The sequence below is a fragment of the Pelodiscus sinensis genome, chromosome 26, assembly GCF_049634645.1.
Source record: "Pelodiscus sinensis isolate JC-2024 chromosome 26, ASM4963464v1, whole genome shotgun sequence".
Taxonomy (NCBI): domain Eukaryota; kingdom Metazoa; phylum Chordata; order Testudines; family Trionychidae; genus Pelodiscus; species Pelodiscus sinensis.
In genome coordinates, this window is record NC_134736.1 from 3363386 (window position 1) to 3377137 (window position 13752).

A 13752-nucleotide genomic window follows, 5' to 3' on the forward strand; every position below is an offset into this window, starting at 1 on the left:
CATAATCCTCATTTCTGCTGGTGATCTGAGAACCAGAAGGGAAGCAAATGGATTTTCTGATCCCGAATAGAGTTGTGGGGTGCCAGCTGGAAAACCCCTCATCTTTTGACTTGTTAACAGAGTATTTTTCTGCCTGGAAGTCGCTGAGAGAGAATAAACATGGATGATCCTACTGTCATTTTAACAGAGTTCTTTCTGGAACCCTCACTGTAAAGAATAAAAAAAAAAATGTTTTCTTGAAAAAACCGTGTATGTGTGAGTCACCGTAGCATGTGGCTAGAGTTCAGTGCAAACTTACACACTGACAATTTGTGTGGGTGTTACAAGCTTCTTCATTCTACTCTGTGAAACCAAAGGCAGCGGGGGGGGGGGGAGGGGGGGGCGGGCGGAGGAGAGCCCAGCATGTTATTTCTTTAGCAACTGTCACATGACATTAATCCTTTTGTGATCTGTGAACTTCACATGAGCTTTATGCAGAACCGGATGACTGGAGCTCGTGCGGCGGTGGTGGGCTGTTCGCATGGTTTCCAGGGAACAGGGGCTGAGGTAATTTGAAAAGACTTGGACACTCTTCGTAGTCCTAGCGCTGTGTTGCTCCTGGAGTCCAGTCACTTTTACTTTCTCATGGAAGCAATATTACAACAGGCACCAGGAGCAGCATTACGTGAAGGATTCCTACAAATTCATGGGACTCCCACACTAGACAGAAGGAGGGAGAGCTCAGTGGTTTGAGCATTGGCCTGCTAAATGCACTATTGTGAGCTCAATCCTTGAGGAGGCCATTTAGGGATCTAGGGCAAATCTATCAGGCATGGTACTTGGTCCTGCTGTGAAGGCAGGGGACTGGACTTGATGACCTTTCAAGGTCCCTTCCAGTTCTATGAGATAGGTATATATTTATTCATTTAAAAGAAGGTTGTCTCATGTTGGTGGTGATCTCTCAGGCTATAGACTCATAGATTTTAAGGTCAGATGGGACCATTATGGTCATCTAGTCTGACCCGCTGCACTGTGCAGGCCACAGAATCTCACCCACCCACTCCTGGAATCATCCTCTCACCTCTATCTCAGATACTGAAGTCCTCAAAGGATGGTTTAAAGACCCCAAGATGCAGAGAATCCTCCCGCAAGTGATCCATGCCCCATGCTACAGAGGAAGGCGAAAAACCTCCAGGGCCTCTGCCAAATCTACCCTGGAGGAAAATTCCTTCCTGACCCCAAATATGGTGATCAGCTTAACCCTGAGCATGTGGGCAAGACTCACCAGCCAGACACCCAGGAAAAAGTTCTCTATAGTAACTCCTATCATCCCACCATTGGCCTATTTACCACGGATAGTGAAAGGTCACTTAGTTGCCAAGATCACGTTATCTCATCAAACCATCCCCTTCATTAACCCATCTAGCTATGTTTACACCCAGAAAAACTCCACCACCTCCAAGAAACGCATTTGCTCTTCAGCTTTTTTTCGTGGAAGAGCAGATGCGCTCTTTTGGGGAGCCCTGTGTACCTCGTTCTATGAGGAATAAGGGCTCCTCTGAAAGAGGAGGCATTTCTGCCTTTTGGACCCGTCTACATGGGGCAAGCCTCTTCTGGAAAAGCAATTGGAAAAAGCTATAATATAGACATAGCCTTGATACACATGCCCGATTAACGGAAAATAGTTACAGACACGGTTTCCTCGCTTTTTCATTTTCTGAGGGTTTTTTTGAGGGGAGGTAGAGGGAAGAGAGAGGGGAGAAAACCACCTGTTAGTTGTGTCAGCAACGTCACTAAGCCACTCCAGACTGAATCTATCTTTGGAGTAACTCCACTGAGGTAAACACAGCTATGCCGATGATGAATTTTGTTCTCTCCATCATGTCTCCATAGCAATTAATGGCTTGAGAGAGAGAACACTGGAGCAAAGCAGACGTCACCAGCCAGACGGGGCCGGGATGTGTTTGCAAGGAAGAGGTAATCTAAGTGGTAGTAGCCGGCTCTGAATTTTAGTCTCTTCTGATACATCATGATGTCCCACACACGAGATTATCAATTAAGGCCTCGGTACTTTAAGCCCCACAGAAGTCAGCAAATGTACAATCTTATTTGTGGACTACACATGTAGTTATTCTTCAGTGACGAATCCTGAACTGGCTCAAATCCATGTTAAAAGCGGGTTTAGATAAACCAGAAAAAGCAACTCCTACTCTAGAACACAAGAACCCACATATGTAGTTATTCTGTTCTGCTTTAAATGTACATGCTATCTTAACCTGGAGAGGCTCTAATGTGGAAACAAGCTCATGGCTATTTATGTAAGCATTCAGCTAATTAAGGACCAAGGGAAGGCTAAGAAGCCATTAAACATCTCTCAGACAAAGAGCTCAGGCCTTCTGCTGCTCTATGATGTCACTGTTACCCTGGTAACTGAGGGCATGTCTTCACAATAGGTTGGATCACTGAGCAGCGATTGAGCCAGTGGGGGTCAATTTAGCATGTCTAGTATAGACATGATAAATCAACCACCAAGCACTCTCCCATACACTCTGGTATCTCACCAGAATGAGAAGAGTAAATGGAGTTGATGGGAGAGCTTCAGCTGTCCACTTACCACGGTGAAGATACCATGATAAGCAGGGCTAAATATATCCACTTTAGCTACATTATTTGGGCAGTTGATATTATGTAACTATGACCCGTGGTAGTGTAGACGAGGCCTTATTCTTGATCTACCCCTGTATATGTGAACTCAGAACCAACCCCTCTCTTTCAGGCAAATGACCTTGTTAATAAAAAGAAGAAACTAGGAAAGAGAGACAATCCAATAAAAGGAACCCTGCCTCCATGCCATTACCTCTAAAATATTCTATAGGAATCAATTGGTAGGTGACTGACAGCCCTGTCTTACTGAATGTAAATTAAATGTTTTGTCAAGATGCTCGACTGAAAGTGGGCACGTCTACACAGCAGCTTTAGTTCGGAATAGTTGTGCTCGTCATCACTGCAAGACATTATTTCAAAATAATGTCGAGCTGGAGGACTCCTTACTCTGACTCCTGGTGACCCTCATTTCACGAGCCATAAGGGAAGTCGGAGGAAGAGTGTTCTTCCTTCGACTTCCTGCTGTGTAGACAGCGCCAAAGCTGAGTGAAGCTATTTCAACTTTAGCTACGCAATTGACGTAGCTGAAGTTGCGCAGCTTAATTCGACTTTAGCCCTGCAGTGAAGACGTAACCAGGGTGGCCAATATATTTGTTCTGAATTATTTTCTCTGGCTCTTTTGATCTCTGGTTCACTTCCTTTCCTCTCTGATCAGCGTGCTTACTTGTGTGCTGCGATCTATCTGGTTCTTCCTGCAAAACAAGTGCCATAGAGGAGATGGATCCACAAAAGAGGAGTCGGGGTTACTGTGCTGAGCAAGCTCTCCCTCCCATGATACTCTGGGGACCAGAACACTGTGATCTGGAGACTATTCCTGACCCTGATAGCAAATACTCCAAGACTGTCTCTGATTGTCATACTGCCTATATTGGAGGGTGAGTGGGAGCAACTCAGGAAAGCAAAGCAGATTAAGATTTCTGTGGTCAGGCAGGGGAAAAACACTTCTTATGTTATTACCTGCTGCTGTTTCCTCTCAAGGTTAAAAAAAGGGCAGAGGAATTGCTTTTCTTCTGATTTAATCATAAAAGCACCATTCCCTGAGCTATGGAACCCATCTGCCAGTTTGGACTGAGGAGGAGTCGGAACATCTGTGTCATAACAAGCATTTTGAACATCTTTTAACTGGGCTGGTATGACGTTGCTTCCACATTTCCTCCTGCTCTGATTCAGAGGTAAAATGGGCACTTCCAGTTACCAGCCAGGGATGGTCTCTGCCCCCTTGAAAATTCCTTTGTCAATAAATAATATTTCCCCGGGAAGCAGGAGCACTGTGCTAAGTGCCCAGTGGAGGGTGTGTTCCACGATGTGAGAGCTGTAGCGTGCTGAATTCCTAGTCGTTGCTAAATCCATTCCAACTCAGGGCAGCACATTGTGCTCTGGCACGATACGTCCTGTTCCACGACATGCCGTCGAAGGTGCCAAAGCTCTGTAAAGGGGCTGCAGTCGTGGTGCCGAACGGCCAAACCACTGCATCCTCTGACAGCAGCAGCGGCTCCTTCTTAGCATCAGCGAGAAACGTCCTTGGGTGTTGTGTGTTAACAGAAAGGTGATGCAGTGTTTATGATTCATGTTTCTCTGCCACTGCAGCACAAGGACACTAAAGAGTTATAAAGTCATTAATCTGCCTCTGAGGCTATTCATAAATGCCCAGCGAGGTGGGGATGACAACTGTAAGTAACTGACTAGAGTTCATTTTGAGTTTAGACTGTGGGGCGTCGGGCAGGAAATTTCCAGCAGGGCGTTTGGAGAGGTCTCTGATTTCATGCTCACCCCCAAACATACTGGCTACGTCTACACTGGCATGATTTTCTGGAAATGCTTTTAACTGAAAAGTTTTCCATTAAAAGCATTTTCGGAAAAGTGGGTCTAGATTGTCAGGATGCTTTTCCACAAAAGCACTTCTTGTGGAAAAGCGTCCGTGGCCAATCTAGACACGCTTTTCCACAAAAAAGCCCCGATCGCCATTTTCGTGATCGGGGCTTTTTTGCGGAAAACAACTCTCAGCTTTCTACACCGGCCAGTTTGCGCAACAGTTTTTTGGAAAAAGACTTTTGCCCGAACGGGAGCAGCATAGTTTTTCCGCAAAAGCACTGACAATCTTACATGAGATCGTCAGTGCTTTTGCGGAAATTCAAGCAGCCAGTGTAGACAGCTGGCAAGTTTTTCCAGAAAAGCGGCTGATTTTCCAGAAAAACTGGCCAGTCTAGACACAGCCACTGGCTATGGGATTGTTCAAACCAAATGCGGTGAAAGGAACCGTGAAAACTGTCAGTCCTCTGGCTCCTGCATTACAGCGGGTAGCAAGGGGGATAATCTTGTATCAAAAATCACTTGTCTACCTTATGGGGCCTTCCAGGCCTAGACTGGGGTTCTGTCCTGGCATAAGCCTCTTCCGAAAAGAAGCCCATCTGGAAAATCCAGCATGCCCTCCTCCCCAAGCAGAACTGGATGAATACCATAAATATTCTTTGGAATGTATTACACACATTGTCTGTACTGTATTTGCATTCCCGTGATGCTCATTTTCCACATGTCCTCTAACAAATGAGTTCGCTGAACGAGTGAGCTTTAAGGGCATATTTCAGAAAATCATGCAAATCTGGATTTTGAAAAAAAAATTGTAATCAAGGGTAACCTCACTGGAAACCCCATTCAAGGAGTTCTGCTCAGCATATCAGGAAATGGGAAGGAGGCCACATGACTCATGGATCCAATTTAAAGAACTCTTTTAGTCTGAATATAATAAATTCAGAAGTGTGCGAGTAATTTATCATTGGAACCACTTACCAAGGGTTGTGGCAGTTTCTCCATCCTCGGCAATTTTTAAATCAAGACGGGATGCTTTTCTAAAAGATCTGCTCCAGTTACATCAGGAATTAATTCGGGGAAATCCTAGTGCCTGTGTTATGCACCAGGTCAGACCAGACAGTGGTCCCTAGTAGCTTTAGAATCCAGGAACAGCTCCAAAACACTATACAGACAGAATTAGTGGCAAGGAACTCGCTCACTTGAGAAAATCATGGCCACGTCTAACACAGAAAAAGCAGCAAATCACGAGATCAGATACAGGTTGCACCTTTCTCATCTAGCTCTCTCTGGTCTGTCAATATCTTGGTCTGGCATGATTTTTGTTAGCTGGATGTCCACTTATCATGGGTGTGGCCAAGTTTCCCATGGTCCCATAAAGTTTGTTTACAGCCTTCAGTCCTGGCTCTGATTTCTGTACAGTTATTTAGCTCTAGTTTACCCCTAACTGTCTTCTCAAAGCCCAGTAAACAGTGGAAGCATTGGGCCAGACAATACTGACCTCACATGATCCAGCGAATACTCTGGTTTGGCCCCGATCACATCCTGAGGGTGCTGGACTAGTGGTTCAACTTATATTTAAATTATTGACTAAGGAAGCACTTTTGTTCAAGCTGTATTGGAACCCACACTCTGAAGGGAGAAGCCCCGTGGCTTGGCATATTTAAAGCTAGAACACAATGAACTACAGGGAACAATTCTGCACCAAACAGGTGATTTCTCTATATTCTCTGGGCCTAATCCAGGGCCACACCAGGTGGGTGGCAGTGTAGAGAGGGATTTCAGGGACCCTGCTGCCTGAATGTACCTGCCCCAGCGATGTCCTTAAAGCGAAGCCTTGCCAAGCTCATCAGAATTGTGAGGTTTGGGGAGTTAAATCCCAACAGGCATTTTCAGTGGTAGTTCCCAGTCATGCTGCCCAGCTGGGACATCATGAGCTTCAGCTGAGGCCAGTTACACTCAGAACTTTAAAACCAGGGCTCAGCTAGCAGTGGGCTTTTGCTGCCTGAGATTTCAGGAAGGGAGTGCTAGGGAAAGCAATGTACTGTGGTAACAGGGCCTCACCTTAAGTCAATAGCTGACAGTAACTGCCTTGCTTAGTAATGAGAAAGATATGGGTTAGACAGTAGGAAAAACTTCCTAATTGTAAGGCTGGTTTGGCACTAGCAAAGGTGCCCTAGGGAGGCTGGGGACTTCGCATTGCTGGAGGTTTTTTCAGAATAGATCAAACAAACTTCTCAAAGGGGGGAGGGGGGGTGAACTAGGTGCCTTTAGCTGTCCTTTCCAGCCGACCTGTCTGTGATTGTACAAGAAGAACTGAATTGAATGGTTCTGTGGCATCCATGGCTGGGGGTAGAAGCCAGACCCATTCAGATGAGAAATAACTCAAATTTGTCACCGTGAGGGCAGTTAACTATGGGAACAAACCAAGGGCAGAGGGGGCTTATCTATCTCTTTGTTTTCAGATCAAGATGCGCTGCCAAAATAGGCTTGAACCAAACACAGGTTGTGCTTTAGTGACACAAGTTATTAAGCTCCATACAGGGGCGACAGGGTGAAAGTTAATGCCCTGTGAATATAGGCAGTCAGACTAGATGATATAATGGTCTCTTGTGGCCTTAAACCATGCATGAACCACTCAGGGGAGAACGAGGCTACAATTGCATTCTGCTGCAATTGCTACAATTACACTTGTAATCCTAATTCTGCGGTTGCCACAATTACTATGGCTCCACATTGGACAATTGCAGAATTCTCCAGGATGAAACCTATGAATAGCTCATCTCCGTTTGTGCAGCAATATTTCAATGTGGTGCAGAGGATCTGGGCAGACACCCCGATTGGGGTTTCGGGGTTGGTGTGTGTTTGTGGTTTTTCTGGTATGCTCTAGGTTCCACAAGAACCCCTTAAAAGCAAATCTGAAATGCCAGGAAAGTGGTGTTGCTTAACTAGAGTCTCCTGCAAAGCTTTTCTGCAGCTGCAGAGCCTCTGGCCCTGCCCCAGGGTGTAATTCCATCAACATAGTTGCACCTGCTTATGTCAGGGATGCCTTAGCATCCTGTCACAATGCCCCAAGCAATCCCTTCCCTTTTGTCGGCCTTTCTAACAAGGGGTGCAGGGACAGCGGCCACTTGGGGGCTCCAATCCAGTTCAGAAATCAGAGTCCCCCTGTGCTTGATTCTTCTCTCTCTCTGGCATGCGGGAGATGCTTTTTTCCTGTGTGTTCTATCACAGCAGCCATGACTCTGCTGTTAGCGAGTTTGTTAATAAAGCCTCCCCTCTCGGTCACGTTTCCGATTGCTTCAGATGCCGGCATATTTCAGTGTTCTTCACCAAGTGCCACGGATTATCCTTCTTGCTGGAGAACGCAGCTCCATTTTCCTTTGTTTCAGCCCTGAACCCGGAGTGAGGGCTCTCAAATGGGGAAAGAGCCTGTTGCCTTTTTGTTAGCCTGCTTGTATCTGAACAGAATAACAGACAATTGGTTGCTGGGAACAATTAATAGGAGTGTTTATTAGAGAGACAAGGTGGATGGTGATAGAGATGCAGCCGTGTTAGTCTGGTCTTGCTGAAACAAAAGACAGGACTATGCAGCACTTGACAGACTAAGAAGATGGTTTATTAAGTGATGAGCTTTCGTGGGCCAGACCCACTTCCTCAAATCAATTTGTGGAAGAAAATGGGCACAACTATATACACCAAAGTGATACAATAAAAAAAAAAGTGGAAAAAGTGTTCACTTTTTTTTTATTGTATAACTTTGGTATGTATGGTCACGTCAACTTTCTTCCACTATTTGATCTGAGGAAGTGGGTCTGGCCCACGAAAGCTCATCATCTAATAAACCATCTTCTTAGTCTTTCAAGTGCTGCATAGTCCTGTCTTTTGTTAAGGTGGATGGTGTAATATTGTTTTACAGGAGCAATCAAAGGGATTCTCTAACCCAACTTGTCTCTCTAAGACCCTGGGCCTAAACTGGCTACAACCAGGCTGCATAATGTGTTTATTAATGATCTGGAAGGGGGAAGAAGCCGTGATCTCAAAACTACTTGACTGGCCAGGTTAGCCCAGACTGCAAGTTGGGGGGACCTAGCAAAGCTAAGTCAACTGGCCCCAGATTGACAGAGGAAAGTCAGTGCTGGTGAATATGAGGTAATGCGCTCCAGAAGGAATTTTTTAAGCTCTTTATACTCATTTCTGGATTCTAAATCAATATGTCTATTCAAGTGAAAGATGTGGCGGTAGCTCCATGAAATCTTCCTGCTCCTTCTGGTCAGAAGTCAGCAAAATATTTGGCTGCATTGAGAATGGGATGGAAAATATGATGCTCTTGTAGGAGGTTTTACAGAAATACTGTGCTGAGTTCAGGTCTGTCGCTCTCAAAAAAAGATATAACAGAAATAAAGAGGGCGGAGGGCTTGAAGGCAAGAATGATTAGTTGCAGGGAGAGATTTGTCTGAGAGCAAAGATTGAAAAGGTTGGGAAGGTTTAATTTACAGAGAAGACAAGAGGTGATAGGGTAGAATTATATACAAGAATGGAGTGTATAAAGATGATCTGTTTACTCTTTTGTATAATACAAAAAACAAGCAAACAGTCCATTAAAACCCATAAAACTAATGCACCAAAACACTCACACAAAGCAGCCCCAGCTTGTGGAACTCCTTGCAACCAAACATTACCCGGTATAAGAGCTTAGCAGGGTTCAGACAGGCTTAACACTTGTCCAGATAATGAGAACAGCTGTGGTTCCATTCTGAAGTGGAGTTCTCCTGTCTGGCTCAGTTGAGATATTCTGTAATATATTGAACCAAGAGACGGGCTGAGTTGGGCCCTGGCAGGAGTAAATTGGTGGGCTGTATATTTTCCACACTAATATCTCAGTTAAATGCAAGTGCATAGAAAGCAGAGGAAGGAAGAGCAAAAAAATCCTCTTGTTAGCCAGAGATCACAGCAGGCCTGTGAAGTCCTCTGTCTGACACTAGCCCCAATTAACCTAACACTGATCATCTGGGACACGGTCCCTCCCTCCCAAACACAGCAGTGCCCCAATGAAGTTTTCTTGCATTGTCTCTAACATGTGCCCCCAGGATTAGCTGTCCAGCCACAAGATTCATGGTGCAGCTTTTCGTCCTGATAAGTAATAATTCTCAAGCCACATTCAGAACTGCAATTTATTCCACTAGTAAAACACCGAGAAGGTAAATCAAAGAGAGTATAATCACTTCTTTTCTTTCTTATAAATCATGCCCCATCTGAAAACTAATGTCTTCTCTGCATGCTCAGCCAGACTCTGTTTCATAATTTTGGGGGTGAACTTTCATGGGCATAAATTGAGGGTCTGATGGCATTTAAAGCCATACGATCTGTGTTATCCAAGTAGGTACCTAGGGAAATACCAAGCCTCTCTCCTGCCAGTCAGCTGCTCCTGGTGTTCCACTCCCAGGTTCTCAGCTCCCTGCAAAGCTCTGCTGACAGCCATTAGTCATGCCTGTTCAGGGACGCTGACAGTCTTTGTGATCCCCTGGGCAAGGTGTGTGTGTGTGTGGGGGGGGGGGGGGGGAATCTGGCTCTGTGCCCTTGAAGGGGTAGGACCTTGGGTGGAAGAGGCAAGGTCAGAGACAGCCAGCCCTCTGCACCGCCTGTAGGGTTCCCAGATGGTTTACCCAAAAATATCGAAAACCCTTCCCCCCCCCCCAAAAAAAACACCCGGAAAAAATTCTGTGGAGGGGAAAAAAAGGGGGAGACCAAAGTTAAGCAAAAAAAAAAAAAAAAAAAAGGAGTTATTAAGCAAAAAACATTAAAACAGCTTAAAGTGCCTGCAGAGTCAGAATAGCGATAGAAAGATGAGAGAAGTTGAACACTAAGACCCAGGGAAGGCTTCAGTTCTTTAGGCTTTTTGCCGGTGGCCATTTTGTTTTTTTCATGGAGCCAGAACGCAGCTTCCCTGTGGAACCAGGTAAAGGGGGGACTGGGAGTGAAAATATTGGACAATACTGGACACCTGGCAACCCTAACCACCCAGAGCATGGTGCTGTCCCCCCTGCTGCCCCGCAACCGTTAGCATTCTCTGGAGTGCTTTGGTGGCTATTTAAAGAGTTCAGGGCTGCAGCTGCCACTGCTGCTGAATCGCTGGTCTCCAGGGCAACTGCCCCTTTTACCTCGCCCCATCATCAGGTCTGGCCCAGCGGCAAGTAACGACTGCTTCCCATCCCAGGGCCCCTACAACAGTCCTCAGTCCCACTGTGCAGCATTGCCCTGTTATTCCAGCCCTGGAAGGATAGAAACATAGAATCTAGAACTGGAACGAGTCTAAAGGTCGAGAGAACATGAGCTAGGAGGGGAGACTGAAGGAACTGGGCTTGTTTAGTTTGGAAAGGAGAAGATTGAGAGGGGACATGAGAGCGGTTTTCAGGGATCTAAAAGGGTGTCACGAGGAGGAGGGAGAAAATTTGTTCTCCTTGGCCTCTGAAGATAGAACAAGCAGCAATGGGCTTAAATTGCAGCAAGGGAGGTTTAGGTTGGATATTAGGAAAAACTTCCTACCAGTCAGGGTGGTTAAACACTGGAATAAGTTGCCTCAGGAAGCTGTGGAATCTCCATCCCTGGAGATATTTAAGAGTAGGTTAGACAGACACCTAGCAAGGTCCCTTCCAGTTCCAATGTTCTAGGATTCTATGATCAAGTCCAGTCCCCTATCGTCATGGCAGGATCAAGCACCACTCAGCCCACACACTGAGCATTGCAGGGGCACGTTACTCCTGACTTGGTATCTGACTGGGAAAGTCCCAGCATTCAGGTCACAGACAATAATGCCACACCGGTGTGATTTGCTAATGAGGTTAACATGCTCACCGGAGGAGAGGTAAAATCACCAAACTCATTGTCACTTGTCAGTGACCTTGACCAAATCTATAGCCACGTCCATCAGAGCATCTCAACGCGCATCTCAGACTTCATTAATCCTCACAGCTTCCTTGTGCATTGATTATTCTACTTAGTCTACATGAGGGAAAACTGAGGCTCAGAGAGCATAACCCACTTGCCTCAAGGCTGCACGGTGATGAAAGCTGGGGATAAGACTGAGAAGATAGCCCAGAAGTTCAGGCACCCAGTCCCTTGCTCTGAGCTAGACAGAGCTGAAGAGCTCTTTTAGTGGTAATGTCAATATCTGGCTTTAACATTGAGAGTGGTGTGGTCACTGGCGTGAGCCCAGGCCTGGGAGCTGAAACTTGCATGTTCCAAGGACGGCTCTGAAAGTGGCACTTTTGTTTGGGCAGGCATTTCCCTTCGCTTCTTTTGCTCTCTGTGAAACAGCCGCCTGCAGGAGAAGGTAAAGATGTGGGGATGCGATTTTTGTCCAAAAGTGTTTCCACCTTCCTCTAACTCTTCTGCAATTGAAGTCAACAGTCAGCCTCGTTTGCACCGGCATAAATGCTTTGGAAACCCACACTTACCAGCTGGGAAGCACTTGGAGGGAGTTTAGGATGGAGGCAAAAAGCTCTTACTTCAGCTCCCCGTTCTAGTCTCTCCCGCCTCAGCTTACACTCTTTTTAAGGACAAAAAATGTTTACCAACAGACTCACCCCTTGCCTGCACCAGCCCAGTGGCTACGGCCAAGATTTTCAAAACCCAAGACTTCAGAGTAAGGCTCTTAAATAAATTACTTGATTTTTGGGTTCTGAGCACTCGGATGGTTTTAAAAATCCTACCAAAGGCACCTAAAGCCACCCAATTTCCTAGGCTCGCGAATCCGTATTTAGGCTCCTGAAAAAATCCCCTGACTGTTCTAAGTGTCGCAGTCAATATTAGTAAGTTGCTTAGCATCCATCTACACTGCCGCCTCCCCTCCTCACCCAGCTGCAGCACCAGCATGTCTCAGATCAACTGACTCAGACTCATGTTATGGGGCTAAAAATAGCAGTGCACATAAGAAAGGCCAGACTGGGTCAGATCAAAGGTCCATCTGGCCCAGTGTCCTGTCTACCCACAGTGGCCAATGCCAGGTACCCCCAGAGGGAATGAACAGAACAAGGAATAATCAAGTGATCCATCCCTTGTAGCTCATTCCCAGCTATTGACAAACAGAGGCTGGGGACACCATTCCTGCCCACCCTGGCCAATAGCCATGGATGGACCTATCCCCCATGAACTTATCTAGTTTTTTTTTTGAACCCTGTTAAAGTCCTGGTCTTCACAGCCTCCTCTGGCAAGGAGTTCCACAGGTTGCCTGTGTGCTGCATGGATAAGTACTTCCTTTTGTTTGTAGACATTCCCAGTTGGGCTCTGAACCCAGAGATGGGTTCAGCTGAAATGAGAATGGGGCTAAAGGTAGCACTTTGCCAGCAAAAAGCAGCAGTCTAGACAGGGATTGGAAGAAAAGGAAAGCTTTTTCCGACCGATCCCTTATGCCTCGTGCAACAAGGTTTACAGGATCAGTCAGAAAAGGCTTTCCTTGTCGACTGATCCGTGTCTAGACTGCCGCTTTTTGCCGGCAAAGTGCTGCGTTGGCAAAAAGCCGTGGCCATTTTTATTCTAATGAAGCATGGGATATTTAAATCCCCCCCTTCATTAGCGATTTTGGTATGTCTAATTTACATACTTCTGGCGACAGAGTGATGTAGTCTAGACATACCCCTAGATTTGAAAATATATGTTGATAGATTTTTTTTAACCAAATAATTATCCCCCCACCAGGATAGTGTCTGAAGACCTCTCAATCATCAATGCATTGACCCTCAGAACCCCCACCTGCTGAAGAGTGGTACTCCCAAGTTATAGATGGGAAACTGAGGCACGGAAAGACTAAATGATTTGCCCAAGGTCAGCTGGGGAGTTTGTGGCAGAGCAGAGATTTGAGGCTGGGTTTTGCAAGTCAAGCACCTTAACCTCTGGGCAATCTTTTCTCTTTGAGCTTGTGCCTGAAACACAGATGCCAAAGGGAGCTTTGCCGTTAACGTCCCTAGGATCTGGCACTCGGTGCTCACAATGGCATCTTGAAGCCCACGGCTGTCATGAATAGTAATTCTTTGAAACCAGCCATTTTGCTCTTTTTTTTTTCCCTCCACTTTAACAACTGAACTGATTAGAATGAAGCTTTGACTTGATTAGTGATTATTGTCTCAGGACGGCAGTCGTGCACAACCCTTTCATTTTCTGGGTTTGTTTTTTAAAAAACATTGGCAGGCTTTGCTGTCCCTGATTTAACGCCTCCATTCTCTGCTCCATATTCATGCCTCTTTCTCTCTCCCCTTTTCTCCGGCAGGCAGAGACGCGTGTTCTTGTTTGGGTTTGGTTGTTTAG

The 13752-nt window shown here is 45.9% G+C and overlaps 1 long non-coding RNA gene across 1 annotated transcript; it reads left to right on the forward strand.

Annotated features, from left to right (window-relative positions):
- Nucleotides 1-340: 340 nt before the first annotated feature.
- LOC142820505 (uncharacterized) lies at nucleotides 341-13501 on the forward strand. The gene is made up of 4 exons (XR_012897728.1): nucleotides 341-546; nucleotides 1873-1956; nucleotides 13147-13272; nucleotides 13364-13501. It is a non-coding gene; the product is annotated as an uncharacterized LOC142820505 (long non-coding RNA).
- The last annotated feature ends 251 nt before the right edge of the window (nucleotides 13502-13752 follow it).